The sequence below is a fragment of the Gopherus evgoodei genome, chromosome 3, assembly GCF_007399415.2.
Source record: "Gopherus evgoodei ecotype Sinaloan lineage chromosome 3, rGopEvg1_v1.p, whole genome shotgun sequence".
Classification (NCBI taxonomy): domain Eukaryota; kingdom Metazoa; phylum Chordata; order Testudines; family Testudinidae; genus Gopherus; species Gopherus evgoodei.
This window is the reverse complement of record NC_044324.1, coordinates 182,739,142-182,759,092: the sequence shown is the minus strand read 5'-3', so window position 1 is coordinate 182,759,092 and position 19,951 is coordinate 182,739,142. Positions and strand designations below refer to the sequence as shown.

At 42.4% G+C, this 19,951-nt stretch overlaps 1 protein-coding gene across 4 annotated transcripts in view; it reads right to left on the bottom strand.

Annotated features, from left to right (window-relative positions):
• BICRAL (BRD4 interacting chromatin remodeling complex associated protein like) overlaps nt 1-19,951 on the bottom strand; it is a 71,605-nt gene that overhangs the window by 32,160 nt on the left and 19,494 nt on the right. The gene's annotated exons all lie outside the window — the stretch shown is intronic.

Sequence of the window (19,951 nt, the reverse complement as noted above, 5' to 3'; positions counted from 1 at the left end):
TTTCTTGACCTCCGTGGAAGGAGGAAGCCTCTGGTAATCAAGCTGGTCTCCTTCCCCAGCTTGCTCTCGCGTTCCCGGAACCCCGAGCAAGCAGGTCTCCTTCCCTGCGGTTTGCAGGGGGGTTCGGGAACGCGAGAGCAAACCGGGAAAGGAGACCAGCTTCGCCGCAGTTTGCTCTCCCATTCCCCGAGCAAGCAGGTCTCCTTCCCTGCGGTTTGCAGGGTGGCTCCGGGAACGCGAGAGCAAACCGCGGCGAAGCGGGTCTCCTTTCCCGGTTTGCTCTCTAGTTCCCGGAGCCCCGAGCAAGCAGGTCTCCTTCCCTGCGGTTTGCTGGGTGGCTCTGGGAACGCGAGAGCAAACCGGGAAAGGAGACCAGCTTCGCCGCGGTTTGCTCTCCCGTTCCCCGAGCAAGCAGGTCTCCTTCCCTGCGGTTTGCTGGGTGGCTCCGGGAACGCGAGAGCAAACCGCGGCGAAGCGGGTCTCCTTTCCCGGTTTGCTCTCTAGTTCCCGGAGCCCCGAGCAAGCAGGTCTCCTTCCCTGCGGTTTGCTGGGTGGCTCCGGGAACGCGAGAGCAAACCGGGAAAGGAGACCAGCTTCGCCGCGGTTTGCTCTCCCGTTCCCCGAGCAAGCAGGTCTCCTTCCCTGCGGTTTGCAGGGTGGCTCCGGGAACGCGAGAGCAAACCGCGGCGAAGCGGATCTCCTTTCCCGGTTTGCTCTCTAGTTCCCGGAGCCCCGAGCAAGCAGGTCTCCTTCCCTGCGGTTTGCTGGGTGGCTCCGGGAACGCGAGAGCAAACCGGGAAAGGAGACCAGCTTCGCCGCGGTTTGCTCTCCCGTTCCCCGAGCAAGCAGGTCTCCTTCCCTGCGGTTTGCAGGGGGTTCGGGAACGCGAGAGCAAACCGCGGCGAAGCTGGTCTCCTTTCCGGTTTGCTCTCTAGTTCCCCGAACCCCGAGCAAGCTGGTCTCCTTCCCTGCGGTTTGCAGAGGGGTTCGGGGAACGCGAGAGCAAACCGCGGCGAAGCTGGTCTCCTTTCCCGGTTTGCTCTCCCGTTCCCCGAACCCCCCCTTGAAGCCGCCCAACAGCGCTGCAGTGTGGCCACATCTAACACCACTTGCAGCGCTGGTTGCTGTAAGTGTGGCCACTCTGCAGCGCTGGCCCTATACAGCTGTACTAATACAGCTGTAACTACCAGCGCTGCAAAATTTTAGATGTAGACATGGCCTTAGAAAAGTTAGATGCCTGCAAGTCACCAGGGCCTGATGAAATGCATCCCAGAATACTCAAGGAGTTAATAGAGGAGGTATCTGAGCCTTTAGCTATTACCTTTGGAAAGTCATAGGAGATGGGAGAGATTCCAGAAGACTGGAAAAGAGCAAATATATTGCCCATCCATAAAAAGGGAAATAAATACAACCCAGGAAACTACAGACCAGTTAGTTTAACTTCTGTGCCAGGGAAGATAAGGGAGCAAGTAATTAAAGAAATCATCTGCAAACACTTGGAAGGTGGTAAGGTGACAGGGAATAGCCAGCATGGATTTGTAAAGAACAAATCGTGTCAAACCGATCTGATAACTTTCTTTGATAGGATAATGAGTCATGTGGATAAGGGAGAAGCAGTGGATGTGGTATACCTAGACTTTAGTAAGGCATTGATACGGTCTCGCATGATATCCTTATTGATAAACTTGGCAAATACAATTTAGATGGGGATACCATAAGGTGGGTGCATAACTGGCTGGATAACCGTACTCAGAGAGTAGTTATTAATGGCTCCCAATCCTGCTGGAAAGGTATAACAAGTGGGGTTCCGCAGGGGTCTGTTTTGGGACCGGCTCTGTTCAATATCTTCATCAACTACTTAGATGTTGGCATAGAAAGTATGCTTATTAAGTTTGCGGAAGATACCAAACTGGGAGGGATTGCAACTGCTTTGGAGGGCAGGGTCTAAATTCAAAATGATCTGGACAAATTGGAGAAATGGTCTGAGGTAAACAGGATGACGTTCAATAAAGATAAATGCAAAGTGCTCCACTTAGGAAGGAACAATCAGTTTCACACATACAGAATGGGAAGAGACTGTCTAGGAGGGAGTATGGCAGAAAGAGATCTAGGGGTCATAGTGGACCACACGTTAAATATGAGTCAACAGTGTGATACTGTTGCAAAAAAAGCAAACATGATTCTGGGATGCATTAACAGGTGTGTTGTAAACAAGACACGAGAAGACATTCTTCCACTCTACTCTGTGCTGGTTAGGCCTCAACTGGAGTATTGTGTCCAGTTCTGGGCACCGCATTTCAAGAAAGATGTGGAGAAATTGGAGAGGGTCCAGAGAAGAGCAACAGGAATGATTAAAGGTCTTGAGAACATGACCTATGAAGGAAGGCTGAAAGAATTGGATTTATTTAGTTTGGAAAAGAGAAGACTTAGAGGGGACATGATAGCAGTTTTCAGGTATCTAAAAGGGTGTCATCAGGAGGAGAGAGAAAACTTGTTCATCTTAGCCTCTAAGGATAAAACAAGAAGCAATGGGCTTAAACTGCAGCAAGGGAGATTTAGGTTGGACATTAGGAAAAAGTTCCTAACTGTCAGGGTAGTTAAACACTGGAATAAATTGCCTAGGGAGGTTGTGGAATCTCCATCTCTGGAGATATTTAACAGTAGGTTAGATAAATGTCTATCAGGGATGGTCTAGACAGTATTTGGTCCTGCCATGAGGGCGGAGGACTGGACTCGATGACCTCTCGAGGTCCCTTCCAGTCCTAGAGTCTATGAGTCTATGAAAGCCCTCATCCCCAGCCCCGCCCCAGAGTCTACACCCCTAGCCAGACCCCCTAAGATACCTCCCATACCCCAACCCCCTGCCCCAGCCCTGTTCCCCTTCCTTCCCTCTGAACCATTCAGTCCCAGCCTGGAGCACCTTCCTGTACCCCAAATTCCCCATCCCTGGCCCCATAACAGAGCCCACACCCTCAGCTGGAGCCCTCACTCTCCTGCACCCCAAGCCCTTGCCGCAGCCCCGAGCTCCCTCCTACACCCTGAACCCCTCATTTATGGCCCTACCCCAGAACCCACACCCCAAGCCCAGAGACCACACCGCAACCCCAGCTTCAGCCTGGAGCCCCCTCCCATACTCCAAACCCCTCGGCTCCACCCCCTAGCCCAGAACTCCCTTCTGCACACCAAATCCCTCAGCCCTGGCCCCACCTTGGAGCCTGCACCCCCAGCTGGAACCCTCACCTCCTCCCACACCCCAGCCTCCTGAGCCATCCCGGTGAGAATGAGCATGGGTAGGGAGAGCAAGCAACAGACAGAGGGGAGGATGAGGTGAGCGGGGTGGGGGGCTCAGAGAAGCAGTGGGGCAAGTGTGTTTGGTTTTGTGCCAGTAGAAAGTTGGAAACCTTATCAACAGTTGATGTGTAATATGTAAAGTAAACTCCCTTACACATATTTATTTCCATTTACCAATGTGTGCACATACAGATGTCTAAGTTGGTGTAATTAAAATACCAAGGAGCTAGAAAAGGTTGTAGAAAAGTTATAACTTACAATAGGGTTTATTACTTAAACATACAACCCCTTCTGCTTGCCTTTTTTTTTTTTTTTTTTGAAGCCACACTCCTCTCCTTTAGTCCTTCAATACACACTGACAGAATTTGGCCCATCCTCTCTAAGCTTCACATAACCAAACGAAAAAGAATAACGCCTCAATTAAAAACAAGCTTCCAATGTAGTAGTGATTGGGCTCTGAGTTGTTACCTCCTACAGTCTCACTGCCAGTAGAGTGTAAGTTGAGGATATAAATGGTAAGAGTATGTGAAAATAAATATATCTGCGGGCGTTTAAGAGAGTCTAAACTGGAGGTGTTGGGTGAGAACTGGAAGATGTGAATTATATGAACCTCCACCCCTCTAGACTTTGACTCACCTCTGACTTTGTCTCAAAGACTGCAAATGGCTTCAAATCATGTTTGACATGCACCAAATGCATTCTACCACTCTCACTCATTTCTTAAAATGCCAACAAATACTGAAAAATCTGTTAATCTTCCAAACTATTAAAAATACGTACATACATAGAATCTGCAGAGTGTTTTCCATCAGAAACTAGTAATTTTAAACTATATTATATATTGGACATAAAAAAATTATTAAATAGTTAATTACTATAATTTTATTTAACATTTCTTAAAGAACCAAGCCTTACACTCCCAGGATACAGTCAAAGGAAAGAGAGGGACAGCAGAAGAAAAAGAGCACCCGAAAATCTGACATACTTCAGTTTCATGAGACAGGTATTTACATTTAAACAGCTTATACTACAAACTAATCACTTTAGATACAGATATCAGAGCATGACAAAAACACCGTGGATGTAGTTAATCTCAATAACTAAATAAAAGCTGGATAGGCTACCTGTGTTCTGTCAAGTTCAGCATATCAAATAAATGAAAGCTAACAGGGTCTTTACTTTTGTTTTGTTTAGTATTTATGGAGCACTAACAGAAGACGAACTGTATGAACTAATAGATCTGTTCTATCATCTCTCAGCTTGTTCAGCGACTGATCATTCTTTAATACATTGTTTCAGACCAAAATATAACACACAGGTTCATAACCTGAAAGCAAGCTTTATTTCTCTCTTTAAAAATATTTATTTATCCACTAAAAGTGGGTTGACCTCTTTATTTTAATAGGACTATATATATGGTGGTATTCTGTGCTTCCAGGTGATTGTCTGACATGCTATACTATGCTCTATGTATCTAGTGAAAACTTTTAAAGCAGAAATTACCCTTTCATGGATGCACACCCAAAGCACCTACTAACATCAACAGGAGTTATAATGCAAGCACTGAATGTAGAATAAATTCCAAGCAACTGACAAGATGCATCATAACCTTTTGGGGAGCCACTGCAATGTAGCATGTCAAATATGTAAGTATTATTATCTCCACACAATTTAATCTGTCAAAAATCAATTTATCATCATCACACCAAATGTGGGCCTGTTCTAAGCAGGTGCAACACAACTAACTCACCAGTGTGGTGCTTATATTCAACCATCACCATTATCGTCAGTGCCAAACAAAGACACATAATGTAACTTTTGAATGTCTTATAATGATGCTAGGCAAAATTTGATTTTTTTTTAAATAATTTCAACAGATAATATTGTTTATTTTAAGCACCATTTTCTATTTTTATCTATTTTAATTTTCACAGTTGCGCAAAACTGTGGCTTTTTTTTTTCTTTCAATTTTATCCATTTAGATTTATACAGTTTCAGGAACTTATGGAAGAGTCAGACAATAATTAATGACAGTAGACAGAGTCAAAAAGTTAAAGCTTTAACAGTTAAAACACAAACTCTCAACATGACATGTCAAAGTATACAAAGTAAATAGCCTTATATCAAACTCTAGTAAATTCTCCAGCAACATTTTTCTTGCTTTCCCTATCTGTAAATTTCAATTATCATCAATTAAAATATTTTTGTCGGTTTGTGTATGTACGGTGAAATTGATGTTTACTGACATTTACAAATAAAAATCTAATCCTTCGAAGCCTACTTGTACATGACTACTCTAGGAACCATAGGCGCTGACTCAATGGGTGCTCGTGGAAAAAAATAGTAGGTGCTCAGCACCCACTGGTGGGCCCTGCCGATCACCTGCTCCTCCTCCCCCAGTACCCCCTGCCTGCCAACGGGCCCCCTGGGATGAGTTGTTGAACGGCAGGTAGGAGGCACTAGGGGAGGAGTGGGGACAGGAAGAGATGGAGTGAGTACAAGGTGTGCTCAGGGGAGGGGGCAGAACAGAGCAGGAAGAGGCGGAGTGGGGGCAGAGTGGGAGTGGGGGCATGAGGCAAGGGTTGGAGTGGGGGTGGGTCCTGGAGCGGAGCAGGGGTCATGCATCCCCTCAGGAAATCAGAAAGTCAGCACCTCTGCTAGGAAAATGTTACTGGCATTGTCTCTCTCATCCACAGAGGAGTTGGTCCAGTAAAAGATATTACCCCACTCACCTTTTCTCACTGGCACTGGGGACAGTTGGAACGTGAAAATATTAACTTTTCTGATCTGTTAGCCCACTCTTGTGAGCTACAGAATGGTCTTGGTCCTGGCCCTATTCCCTGTGGGACAGAAACAGACCCCTTACATGCCCTTGCAAACCGACAAGTACTGGGCAAGGCTGAGCCCATGGAGCATTCAAGATACAGTAACATCGGGACACAATATAGTGAACTACACAAATAGAGTTAAGGTCAGGGGTCAGAACAAAGGTCCTGAAATTAGAGCAGTTTAATATTCATTTACTGGAGTCAGACTCATTTAATGTAGTTTTAACTAAGTAGTTAAGATTTCAGGCTCACTAATGAGAAACCACATGTGCTGCTACACTTGGGTACAGTCATACTGGCCCAAGGAGAATATGGTAACCATTAGAACATCCTCATGGGAAATTTATATATGAACCTTTTAACTACGGTAGTCAAAGAAAGACAGATACAGCAGATAGATATTGGCTTGCTGACAAAGCATGATCATTTAATCTTGCTGTTCCACTATTTTCTTACAAATACACTAGGATTATCACACTGTCTTAATATATTGTCTTCTTTGCAGGCAAGAGCTAAAGTGATTTAGGCTCAAAATAGCACTGAGATAACTTCCTTTTACATATGCAGTGGTAGTTTTGGATACAACTTCACACTGTTTCTAAACTCCAATACTGGATTCATTAAGCTTCTTACTGATAATCTAACATTGCTACAGTCCACTTCTATAAAGGTTATTTTCATTTGAATGCTATATATACTCATGCACTTGCACTAAAATGATCTCAATGTGATTTTATATAGAAATAGTATAATCAAATCATAAAAATTGCAATGTAATCAAATTGTCGTCAATCTCCTGGGAAACCAAACTTTTAGGGACTTTCTCAATTTCTTCTCCCTTCAGTGAACAGGGAGTTGTGCCATTTAAATGTCTGAAGAAGTCACCAACGCACCTAATGAAAGGATAAATTTTGGTTTTGCCACAAATCCTAAGCATATTGTTGCACTACCCTTGGAGCAGATCAGAAGGCAAGGGGAAAACCGGAGTCACTCCACAATATGCCTCCTGGTTTCCCCCTTACTCTGGTGAGGAGGTATCCTTAGCCAGGTATGGCATAGACTTGATCAGGGGTCTCAAACACGTGGCCCACGGGGCTCTTGCGTGCGGCCCACCAAGCTCCCTGCGCCGCCCCCCCCCCCCCCCCAACCTGTGGGATTGCCCCCTGGGGCATTGCAAGCCCCACATCACTGTCTGAAGCAGACAGCAGCACACCTCTTCGGAACGGGGGGGAGGGAGAAGGAGGCAGAGGGCTCCTGCATTGCCTCCTTCCAGGTACCGCCCCCCACAGCTACCATTGGCCAGGAATAGGGAACCGTGGCCAATGGGAGCTTCATGGGAGGTACCTAGAGGAGCAGCAAGAGCAGTACATGCAGGGAACCCTGAGCCTCTCCCCTCCCTCAAGGGCTGCAGGGACAGGTTTCCAGTTGCTTCCTGGAATGGAGCAGCACGTGCTGGGGGCCAGAGCAGGCAGGCAGGGAGCCTGCCCCGGCCCCGCTGCGCGCTGCTGCCACCCCAGAGCTGCTCTAGGAAAGCAGTGCCGGGTTGGAGCCTGTACCCTGTACCCCAGCTCCCTGCCCTGAGCCCCCTGCCACATCCTGCATCCCTCCTGCACTCCCTGCCCTGAGCCCCCTGCCACATCCTGCATCCCTCCTGCACTTCCTGCCCTGAGCCCCCTGCCACACCCCGCACCCTCTTGCATCCCACCCAAATCCCTACCCTGAGCCCCCGCCGCACCCTGCATCCTTTCTGCACTCCCTGGGGGCAGCGTTGGGGTGGGGACTTCAGGGAAGGGGTTGGATTGGGGAAGGCAAGGGGTGGGAAGAGGTGGGGTGGGGCGGGACCTAATTGAAGGAGTGGAGTGGGGGCGGCGCTAGAAGCAGCGAGGGGGGGTATCAGTGATGCAGCCCTCGGTTCAATGCACTAGTCCTCATGTGGCCCTCGTGGTCATTTGAGTTTGAGACTCCTGGACTAGATTCCCCCAACAGGCTGACAAGTACATTGTGGATTGGAGCCAAGGTTCAGTCCATTCACCACCTCTTCCTGCCTACTTTCATCCACAAGCACGAGGGGAATGTAACAGCTCTGTGTAAACTACTCTCCTCCCCATGCAGCTACCCTTGGCATGGGAGCCCATACAGGGAAGAAAGGTGGCACCATAAATACTCTTATTCCCTATACGGCCATGAGACATGATCTGGCCCACAAGGAATATATTTATAATTACCATAAATTATTTAGAAAAAATGGTTTTCTTTTGAAGCACAGTCCTCTGAAAAGTGACTGAATAAAGGTTCCATGTATAATGTCTCTTACTATCTATATCAAATTTGCTCAGATTAAAAGTAAGACTATGACTTTTCTAATTGTCAGCCCTGCAAACACAATCTGAGATCAGAAAGCTAGGCTGTATATTTTCAGCCTGTACATTATCAATAATTAAGATTTTTGCAAACCAAATTCTGCCCTCAGCTATACCTATGGAATAGTAATTTCCTGAAATTCTGTAGGTTAGTCTCCAACTGGACTGGAAAAATGTAAGTGACAGAACAATTCAGTTCTGCAATTGGAACATTAGTAACTTTTTTGTTTGTTTGTTTTAAAGTACAAGCTGGAATAGACTTTCGCGCTCTCTCTCCTAGCTGTGCTGTCAGGACAGATAAAACATTAGAAAACTTGTGTGTTAGGACAGAAGCATGCCACAGATATTGGCTGCTTCCCAGCTCTGCTCCAATATGCCACTTCCAATAAGATCCCCAAAAATGCAATACTGAATATCAACAGATGGGCTTCCATGTTCTCCTCGATCCCTTTGCCCTGGCTTGATTTCCACTCAGTTTTCTTCCTCTCCAATAGTGTAAGCAGAGGAAAACAAGAAGCTCCTTGTTACGTGAAATCTCTAAGAAAAGCTGCTTTCAGACTTAAATTTAATTTAAAAAAACCCACTAAACATGGTGTTCAATACTGCCTTTCAAACAGAAAGAAGATTTTATCACTGCCAGTTTCTTTATCCACTGCACTAAAGGTATTATTTGTACTCTTCACCAAAGCGAAAAGGTACAGACAATGGGCCGAAATTTTTTAATAAGTTAAGGCAGAGTCTAATCCTGTAAAAACTTTATTCACTTGCTTAAAGTCCCATTAACTTCAAGACACGGGAGTAAATATTCACAGAATTAGGACTCCACTTGGTAAATCTCGTTGTATACGATTACCTTCCTCAAAAACTGTCCCTGAACACTATTTATATTTCAATGACAATGTTGTTCACTTTATACTAGGCATGAAATCAAGGTCACAATTTATAAACATTTTAAATTCCTTGTTCCCTCCAAATTGTAAATTATTTCATTGAATTCCAATGACATTACATATTAAAATCAGGCTTGAAGTGTTACACTACCGTCACCGGATTTTGCTTTTTCAGGTTTCTTTTCCATCTTTAAAGTCTCCAATAAAAAGGGGACTGGAGTAACACCATTGTTGCTAAAGATTTATGCATATATAAATTAACCCATTTCAAATCACATCAAACTAAAACTTGTCACAGATTTTTAGGCTGGATACCACTGTTCTTGTTGTTGCAACAGTCAGTTTAAAATATTTAAAAATTCACAAAATAGTGAGATATTTTGATTTTAGTTGCTTTGGTTTGGTTTTTAAGAAGGACCAGAACAAAAATTACTTTATAAATGTTTTAGATCTTAAGACAAATTACTGCTCTATTTGTACTTTTTAAAATTAGGATATGGGCAAGTTTAGTTTGAAACACCCCAAACTGCACACACAGCACGATATTTTTTTAACGTTTTCAATTTGTGTTTTTAAAAAAATATTAAAATTATACAAAGTATACCACACAAAATCTCATTAATTTCAATATGAATTTACATATTGCATTTGATCTGGATATATCTGAAATTAGAGTATCCAATGCGATTTACAATACAACTGATCTATCAGAGCCAACAGCGTGAAATATTTCACACTTACTTATATTTCATTTATTTTCCAGTATTTTAAATAACAGTCTTACTATAATATTGACTATTTTCATTACGCAAAATCGTAACAAAAATTTGTCACGATAACAGGTATATATATGAAAAGGAGGATTATTACAATTCTAGTTACATTGTAATACACCTCTACCCCAACATAACGCTGTCCTCAGGAGCCAAAAATCTTACCGCATTATATGAGAAACCACATTATATCGAACTTGCTTTGATCCGCCGGAGCGTGCAGTCCTGCCCCCCCAGAGCGCTGCTTTTCCGCATTATATCCAAATTTGTGTTATATCGGGTCATGTTATATCAGGGTAGAGGTATAGTTCTGAATTATGTCACTCCTCTGATAAAATGTACACCTCTACCTCGATATAACGCTGTCCTCAGGGGGCCAAAAAATCTTACTGCGTTACAGGTGAAACCACATTATATCGAACTTGCTTTGATCCACCCCAGAGCACTGCTTTACCATGTTATATCTGAATTTTGTTATATCAGGTCACGTTATATCGAAGCAGAGGTGTATATGACATTTTTATTCCCTTGGGTTGAGTACAGTTGTAAAAAATTCAAAATTACTGGGGCTGTCGATTTATCGCAGTTAACTCGTGATTAACTCAAAAAAATTGACTGCAATTAAAAAAATTAATCACGATTAATCACACTGTTAAATAATAGAGTATCTTTTGAAATTTATTAAATATTTTGGATGCTTTTGCACGTTTTCAAATATATTGTTTTCTATTACAAAACAATACAAAGTGTATAGTGCTCACTTTATATTATTTATTACAAATATTTGCACTGTAAAAATGATAAAAGAAATAGTATTTTTCAATTCACCTCATACAAGTACTGTAGTGCAATCTCTATCGTGAAAGTGTAATTTACAAATGTAGTTTTTTTTCTTGCATAACTAAACTCAAAAACAAAACAATGTAAAACTTTAGAGCCTTCAAGTCTACTCAGTCCTACTTCTTATTCTGCCAATCGCTAAGACAAACAAGTTTGTTTACATTTATGGGACATACTGCTGCCTGCTTCTTATTTACAATGTCAACTGAAAGTGAGAACAGGCATTTGCACTCTTGTAGCCACCGCTGCAAGGTATTTATGTACCAGATATGCTAAACATTCACACGACCCTTCATGCTTCAGCCACCATTCCAGAGGACATGCTTCCGTGCTGATGATGATCTTAAAAAAATAGTGTGTTAATTAAATTTGTGACTGAACTCCTGGGGGGAGAATTATACATCCCCTGCTCTGTTTTACCCACGTTGCCATATATTTCATGTTATAGCAGTCTCAGATGACCCAGTACATGTTGTTTGATTTACAAACACTGTCACTGCAGATTTGACAAAACGCAAAGAAGGTACCAATGTGAGACATCTAAAAACAGCTACAGCATTTGACCCAAGGTTTAAGAATCTGAAGCGCCGTCCAAAATCTGAGAAGGACGAGGTGTGGAGCATGATTTCAGAAGTCTTAAAAGAGCAACACTCAATGCAGAAACTACAGAACCTGAACCAGACCAAAAAAAAAAAAAAAAATCAAGCTTCTGCTGGTGACATCTGACTCAGATTATGAAAATGAACATGCGTCGGTCTGCGCTGCTTTGGATGGTTACTGAGCAGAACCTTCATCAGCATGGATGCATATCCTCTGGAATGGTGGCAGAAGCATGAAGGGACATATGAATTTTTAGCACATCTGGCACATAAGTATCTTGCAACACCGGTTACACAGTGCCATGCAAACACCTGTTCTCACTTTCAGGTGACATTGTAAACAAAAAGCAAGCACCATTATCTCTGCAAATGTAATCAAACTTCTCTGTCTTAGCTACTGGCTGAAGTAGGACTGAGTGGACTTGTAGGCGCTACAATTTTACACTGTTTATTTCTGAATGCAGGGGGGTTTTGTACATAATCCGACATTTGTAAGTTCAACTTTCATGATAAAGAGATTGCACTACAGTACTTGTATTGAAATAAACTATTTCTTTTGTTTTTACAGTGCAAATATTTATATTAAAAAATAAATAGAAAGTGAGCATTGTACACTTTGTATTCTATGTTGTAATTGAAATCAATATATTTGAAAATGTAGAAAACAGCCAAAAAAATGTAAATAAATGGTATTCTATTATTGTTTAACAGTGTGATTAATCACGCAATTAATCACAATTAATTTTTTTAATCGCTTGACAGCCCTAAATCTTACTATGGCACAACTCAAAGTAATGGAAGGAAGGAAATTCTGAATCAAGACTACCACTATATCTTTCATTAACATAATTACATCAAAGCTGTGTGTAACACAATAAGTCTGATCTTGCAGTGTTTGCACAGACAAAACCCCCAGAGTGAAATCTTGGCCATACTAAATTTGATGGCAAACTCCCATTGACTTCAATGGGCTCAAGATTGCCCCAAGGGTGTGTCAACATCAGAAAAAAAAAGAAAAATGTATTTTATCATGCATTTACATAGACCTGCTAATGCATTAAAATTACAACTGCCTTGTCCATATAGATTTCAATGTGTTAATTACCATATGTTAGCTTCCTAGTGAAAACAAGGCCCCAAATGTAATTGAAGGGAGCTCTGCAAGGAATCTGGCTTGTATTGTCTGAGAATTCTGCAATATACAGAAACAATAAAGAAAAGTAATTCAAACCCTTATTATATATATTTGGTTTTTAAATTTCCAAAATGCTGTTAAAAATGGCATTGTGTGAACCTTCCAACAAGGAGATATTATCTCACTCTCGCAAACACTTACCAGGCAAATAAAAGATCAGCTGTGGAGTTTGCTCCCCCACATTGCTTGCCTTTTGCTCTCAAGAAACAAATTCTGGTTTTTGCACAACTGCAGTATAGGGAACGTTATTAAAATATATTTCTCTTCCCTACCCCAGTTAGTTTGAAAATTATGCACCAGGAACTGCTAGAGAATGTTCACTGGAGAAAAGTGGCCAACATTACGGAATTTGACTGACTACACTAAAACTAAGAATATGAAATGTATATAGAGTAGTGTGGAAAAATGGATGAACTATTATCAAGATGTCATTTTATACATTAAAAACAGCAAGTGAAACTAATTTGAGAACAGTAAACTTTTTCAGTTAGCAATCCACTCACAAACTGTACTTTCGGTTCAGATTCTAATAAAGGTACAACTGTGTCCTGTGAATATTTTCCCCAAGACCCATGCAAAGGTAAGCCTCAGCAATTATACAACTATGGTACTTTACTAAAAATCATTTATACTCCAAATTACATTCTATATTTTTAAGACAGAATCCCAAACATTTGCATTTTCATTGGCACTTATTTAAAATCTCAACTTTTTTTCTCTTTATAAAATGGATTTTTGATCTAGGGGTCTCATATTGAGGAATATTTTATTTAAAAGATTAGATTTTAAGGCTGCAAATCAATTGTGTGATTCTAGAAATAAATATTAATATTTTAATATATTAATATTAGCAAAGTACTTCTATGACAAGAAAAGTATAATTTAAATTTTGCACTAGAACAATTTGCATATTAATGCCAACTTTCTGAAAAACTATGGCTGATAAAAGATGGGAAAACTACTTTGTGGTACACCTCTACTCCCATATAATGCTGTCCTCGGGAGCCAAAAAATTTTAAAGCGTTATAGGTGAAACTGCGTTATATCGAACTTGTTTTGATTCGTCAGAGTACGCAGCCCTACCCCCTCCACACTCTGAGTGCTGCTTTACCACGTTATATCCGAATTCGTGCTATATCGGGTCACGTTATATGGGGTAGAGGTGTATATAACATGTATACTATTCATCACAGAGTAGTTTTATAACATTACATACATCACTACAATCACCTATTAAATACATAAAGTACTACCTCCAGTGGGCTACTGGACACCTCTGCAAGTGTCCTCAGCTCCCATTACCTTTAATGACTTTTCAAGAGGCATTAATCATTGTAGAGGATTGTATCCTTTTACAGTGACATAGACTGTCTCTGCACTGGAAGGGCAAGTAATACATGCACAGTAAAGCACTGTACAAAGAAAAAAAAAGATAAAGGCAGTTCATCCAGCACTCAAACATTCCTTATATTTCATTCATTGTTAATATAGCTTAGAAAACTGAGGAGGCCTCACCTGAGTTTTGGGAAACCATCCTGAATTTTACGTACCTGTACTAAGGTCCTAAATAGATCCATAGAGGGTTGGAAACTGTGAAAACTGTAAAACGTGTGCTGACATCTTAAGAATATGCACATCCATGAAAGTCAAACTAAATTACTGTCTAAAGCAGGGGTGAGCAATCTTTTCGGCCCTAGGGCCACATCGGGTACAGAAATTGAATGGAGGGTCGGGTAGGGACGGCTGGGGGACGCTATGCCTCCCCAAACAGCGAGGCGTGGCCTGGCCCCTGCCCTCTACCCTGCCCCCTCGACTCCTACCCCCATCCACCCCCCCCCAACTGCCCTCTGGGACTCCCACCTCCTATCCAAACACTCCTGCTTTCTGCCCCCTGACCATCCCCCTGGGACGCCCATCCCCCATCCAGTCCCCCCTGCTCCCCACTCCCTGACCACTCCTGGGACCCTCGTGCCTATCCGATCTCCCCTGCTCCCCACTCACTGACTGTCCCCTATCCACCCCTCCCTACTCTCCCCGTCCCATGTTATCTGTGGAATGCCGGAAAGGTGAGCTCAGTCCTTTCCCTGTGTTTCCCCTGCTCGTTTGGCTGCTCTCCCTGGCAGTCGGGCAGGGCTCGCTACATCTGGGCTTGGCTGCTGGAGATGGGCCAAGAATGCTGTGGGTGGAGGGGGACCTGCTTGCTCTGCCCCTGTCCCCGGCAGCAGGGTCCAGGCCCTTTGACTGCTCCTACTCCTCGCCTTCCCCCCCCCCGGCTCTCTGACCACGTCACACTGGAGCACCACGTCTGGCGGCGCTACAGTCATTCTGCCCAGCTGGAACTGCAGCCACGCTGCCCAGGAACTGGGGGAACTGTGACTGCAAGGGAAGCAGCGAGGGAGGGGAGCAGAAAGGGAGGGGCCACGGCATTGCCTCCACCTCACTGCCGGGGAGTTGGGCTGGCTCCTCCACAGGCCTTTCCTGACCCCACTCCCTGGCAGGACCTCAGGGTCCAGAGGGAACAGTCCTGCAGGTCCCGAATGTGGCCCATGGGCCATAGCTTGCCCTCTTCTGGTCTAAAGTATGTATAGATTCCTGAAGGTCCCAGTGCTGTTGCCTAAAACTGGTACTTCTTTCTCTATTATGTGCTGAGATGTTCTTAAATATTTCAAACTAACACCATATTCAGTATCAAAGGAAGTTACAGTACCTGCTATACTGCAATATAGTGTTATAAATAATTTCTTGTACCAGTTTCTTCAGTTAGTTTTATTTAATTTGCTGTTCACAAGAGCTGTATCTCATGCTCTTTTGCTATGTTTACATATTTTTTAAAGATATTGGACAGAGAAAGTGACCTAATGCAATCCTAGATTTTAATATATTGGGAACAGAATTTGATTACTTAATTTACTTGTAAAACAGGGTCAGTACATACATTTTCAATGGCATTCCAGTCAATACACCTGACTAGTAACTAAAGTAGTAATTAGGTATCTTGGAAAAGACAGAAAGAACACCTGTTAAGTACAGAGGAATGTATGATATAATACTGTGTTACTGGTGATAACTCATGCTGAACATGACACTATGTACCTTTCAGTCATCCTGTCCTGGAAACCAAATAATGTTTGAACACACTGAACTAATAGATGAATGAACAATTTGAATGTTTGAACACACTGAAGTAAGGGTATGGCTACACTTGCAGCTGTACAGTGCTGGGAGTTAAACCTGTCTTTGTACAGCTGAGTAGGGAAAGCACTGCAATCTGGCCACACTGACAGCTACCAGCACACTGTTGTGGCCACATTTTCAGCATCTGCAGCAGCATTGGGAGCGGTTCATTATGGGCAGCTATCCCAGCATTCAAGTAGCTGCAAAGTGCTTTTCAAAAGGGGAGGTGGTGGAGTGTGACAGGGAGCGTGGTGGGGGAGAAAGTGGATTTTTGAAGCTAACACTCTGTCAGCAGCTGCCTTGCAAGTTCTGACCCCCTCCCCCAACCCCTCTCACTTACTGAAAGCAAATAACCTCTTTGTTTTTTTCCTCACAGACCAGATAAGCAGCCTCCCCAAAATGGACCCCCACCTCCCTCCCAAGCACCGTGCTGCTTCTCTCCTCAAGCCCCCTCCCTTCCCCTCTCTTCAAGCAAACACTAGCTGTGGGCGTTCCAAAGGGAGCTCATTCACAGCAAACAGTAACTGTATTTGTTTTTTAGATAAGAAGCTCCTGGAGCCCTGAGTTCACAACAAAACAAACAGAGGCATCACCACAAAACAAAGAGAGTTATCTTTACTTAAAAGCATTATGGGAAGCTTCAGGAGGTCAGTTACAGCGTAGTAAAATTATTCCCTGTTTACACTGGCGCCCCAGTGCTGCAGTAGCAGCGCTATTTTCTTTATTCCTCTCATCAAGGTGGAGTACATGCAGCGCTGTAGCGAGGGAGATACAGCGCTGTATGTGCCTTGCCAGTGTGGACGGGGAGTGAGTTACAGCGCTGTAAAGCCACCACCAGCGCTGTAACTCTCAAGTGTAGCCAAGGCCTAATAGTACTTAGTTTGCACTAACGCCCCCAAAAAATAGGATGGAAATCCTCAAAAAAGATACAAGGTGATTCTTGGCCAAAAGTCAATGCAAGTTTTGGCATTTGCTTTAGTGGGTCCAGGATTTCACCCACAGTCCACAAAGTTCTTAATAAACTCAGCTCTTCGAGCCCAATCCTGTAACTTTTCACTCAGGGAAAATTCATACTAAGGCTACGTCTACACTGTGCACCTTACAGCGGTCCAGCTATGCCACTACAGCCATGCCACTGTAAGGTATGCACTGTAGCCACTCTTTGTTGGCAGGAGAAAGCTCTCCAGCCAACCAAATTAAACCACCCTAATGAGGGACAGTAGCTTTGTCAGCGGGAGAGTGTCTCCCACTGACAAAGTGCTGCCCACATCGGCGCTTTTTGTCAGTTGAGGGTGTTTGTTTCACACCCCAATCGACAATAGCTTTACTGAAGAAAATGCAGTGTAAACAGCTGAAAGCCAATAGGAGTTTTGCGTGAGGTGTTACAAGATTAGCCCTTGGAAAGATGATCCCTTCCAGTTGCAATTAACTTTAAAGCTTGTTTGTTTTTTAAACATTGCAAAGTCCTTCATCACAAGGTAAAGTATTTTAAGGAAGACGTATCTTGCTGACATTTTTTTAAACCTTTTCCTCATTCAAAATGTTTCTTGAAACAATTCTAGAAGATACATCATCTAGATGAGGAATCCAGTTAAGAGGGGAAAGGATGTATTATATAGTGTTAATTAATTTTGTTAATTCTTATTTCATTAATCTATAAACTCAATTATTCTGAATGAAAAAACAAAGCAAAACCGGGTTTCTATAACTACATCAAAGACCTAGTCTACATGAGAAAAGTTGTAACAGTATAACTCTGTCATTTAGGAGTGTGATTTTTTTTACCTACATAATTATACCACCATAAGGTCTTGTGCGGAGGATGCAGTTATACCAGTATAAAGGTACCTTTTACTCATCTAACTTTCACTTTCCAAACCAGAATAAGCACCTTTAAACCAGTGTAACTGCATCCACACTAGAGGGTTTTTTTCTGCTGCTTTATACTGGTGTAATTAGAGAGGCAAAATTTTCTAAGGGTTTGTCTACACTTTCATTTTATAGTGCTCTAACTTGCTGGGTCAGGAGTGTGAAAAATCACACACCCCCGCCCCCTGAGCGCAGCAAGTCTAAGCACTTTAAAGTGCTAGCGTAAACAGGCTCCGAGCACTGGAAGCCACGCTCCCAGCGCTCAGAGCTAATCCCCTCATGGAGGTGGATTACCAGGAGCACTGGGAGAGCTCTTCCCCAGCACTTGTGCACGACCACCCTTGCACTTCAAAGCACTGCCATGGGAGCGCTAAAGTAAGCAAGCACAAAGGCCTTGTCCACACTAGAAAGGGTTTATTTGGTACAGCTATGCTAGTATAGCTATACCAATAAAGCTTCCTAATAGAGACGCATTTCATACTGTCCAGAATAGTTTATACCAGCTCCACAAACAAAATAAGTTATACTTGCAAAAGGGCTTTTGTTCTTTTTGTTCTTGTTAACAAAATTATGTTGGTTAGGGGGAGTAAAAAAGTGTGATCCCGACTTATATAGCTGTGCCAGCACAAGCACTACCATAGACACAATCATACTAGCAAAAATGCGCTTTTGCTGCTATCGCTAATCTTACTTAGGAGGAGGCACTGCAATACTGGCAAAAATGCAGTTTACCAATATAAGCAACATCTACACCGTAGCTTGTCTTTGCTGATATAGCTCTATCGGTCATCCTAGGAGAGAAGCAGTTTACACTGTGAAAAGAGTGCTTCTGCAAGTATAGTTTATACTACGGGTAGTCAATAGGTGACCAAGGGCCAAATCCAGACCAGCAGACACTTTTGAACAGACCCTGAAATCTTTTTATTTACTTATCGTTACTGGGTTGTTGTTTTTTTCCTGGAGCCTAAACCTTGACAAAAAATTGACTACCACTGCCTTATAACAGTCTCCTCAACAAAATCAGCTATTCCAGCAAAAGGACTCTTTTTACTGGTATAGTTGCATCTACACAGGGGCTTTTGCTAACACAGGTAGGTTGATTAAGGATGCAATTTTTCACACTTTTGACACAGCTGTGCCAGCAAAACTTTCAAGTGGAGTACAGGACAAAGTGACACTTGTGAAAATGCCCATCGTACATTTAGGTCTCAATCCTGTAAATGTTTGGAACTACTCACAAGTAAACATATGCATGTGTTTAAGCATTTGCAGGACTGAGTGGTTACTGACACAGTATCCTTGCTATTGTTACCGTATTTTTGTCACTTACTTACTAATTTGCACAAATTAGTAAAATAATCCACAAGGGATCTCCCAATCATTAGTGCAAATCAGATATATTTATATATTTATATTATATATGTAAATAATCAGTACTATTAATAAAATGACTCCTCCTTCACGCCCTCAATATTATTCTTAGCAAAATAATGTAAAATAACAGCTCTGAAAGTGACACGTTTTCATGTATTACAAAATATAAAATTCAGAGGTAAGCAAACAAGAATTTCACTCCCTTTTAATTGATTTTAAATAATGAATTTGGAGAGTTTATTGTCCTGTCATTAATAGATTGTCTTAAAAAAACCAACAAGCATTAATAGGGCTGTAGCACTATATGTTCTAGACATTATAGTTTATATAAAGGAAGAGATTTAAAAAAAAATAAATAAGGAAAATGTTTAATTTCTCACTGAAAATACAACTCAAAATCCTTTCATCACCAATAGGCAAAGGCTTTTAAAAATGCCTTAAAATTAATTCCAAATGAGGAAGTCTTTCAGTACCATCATAAAAGAATGAAAGGTCTGAGTTCGACAGGGACATACTGTGATGTATCGAAAGGCATAAAATTCAAAGGGAAACAAACAATATGCCACATGCTGCAGTAGTTTTTTTACACAGTTTGACAGAGTTCATTCATTTGTCCTGAATATAGATTTTACCCTTTTTCTAAATGCACACATTAATGGGTACACTTTAAACTGTGTAGAATTTGAATGATGACGTTTTATTTTTTTAAATAGAAGGGAAAATTCAGTGGTCTCACTGAAATACACACAGCTCCAAAA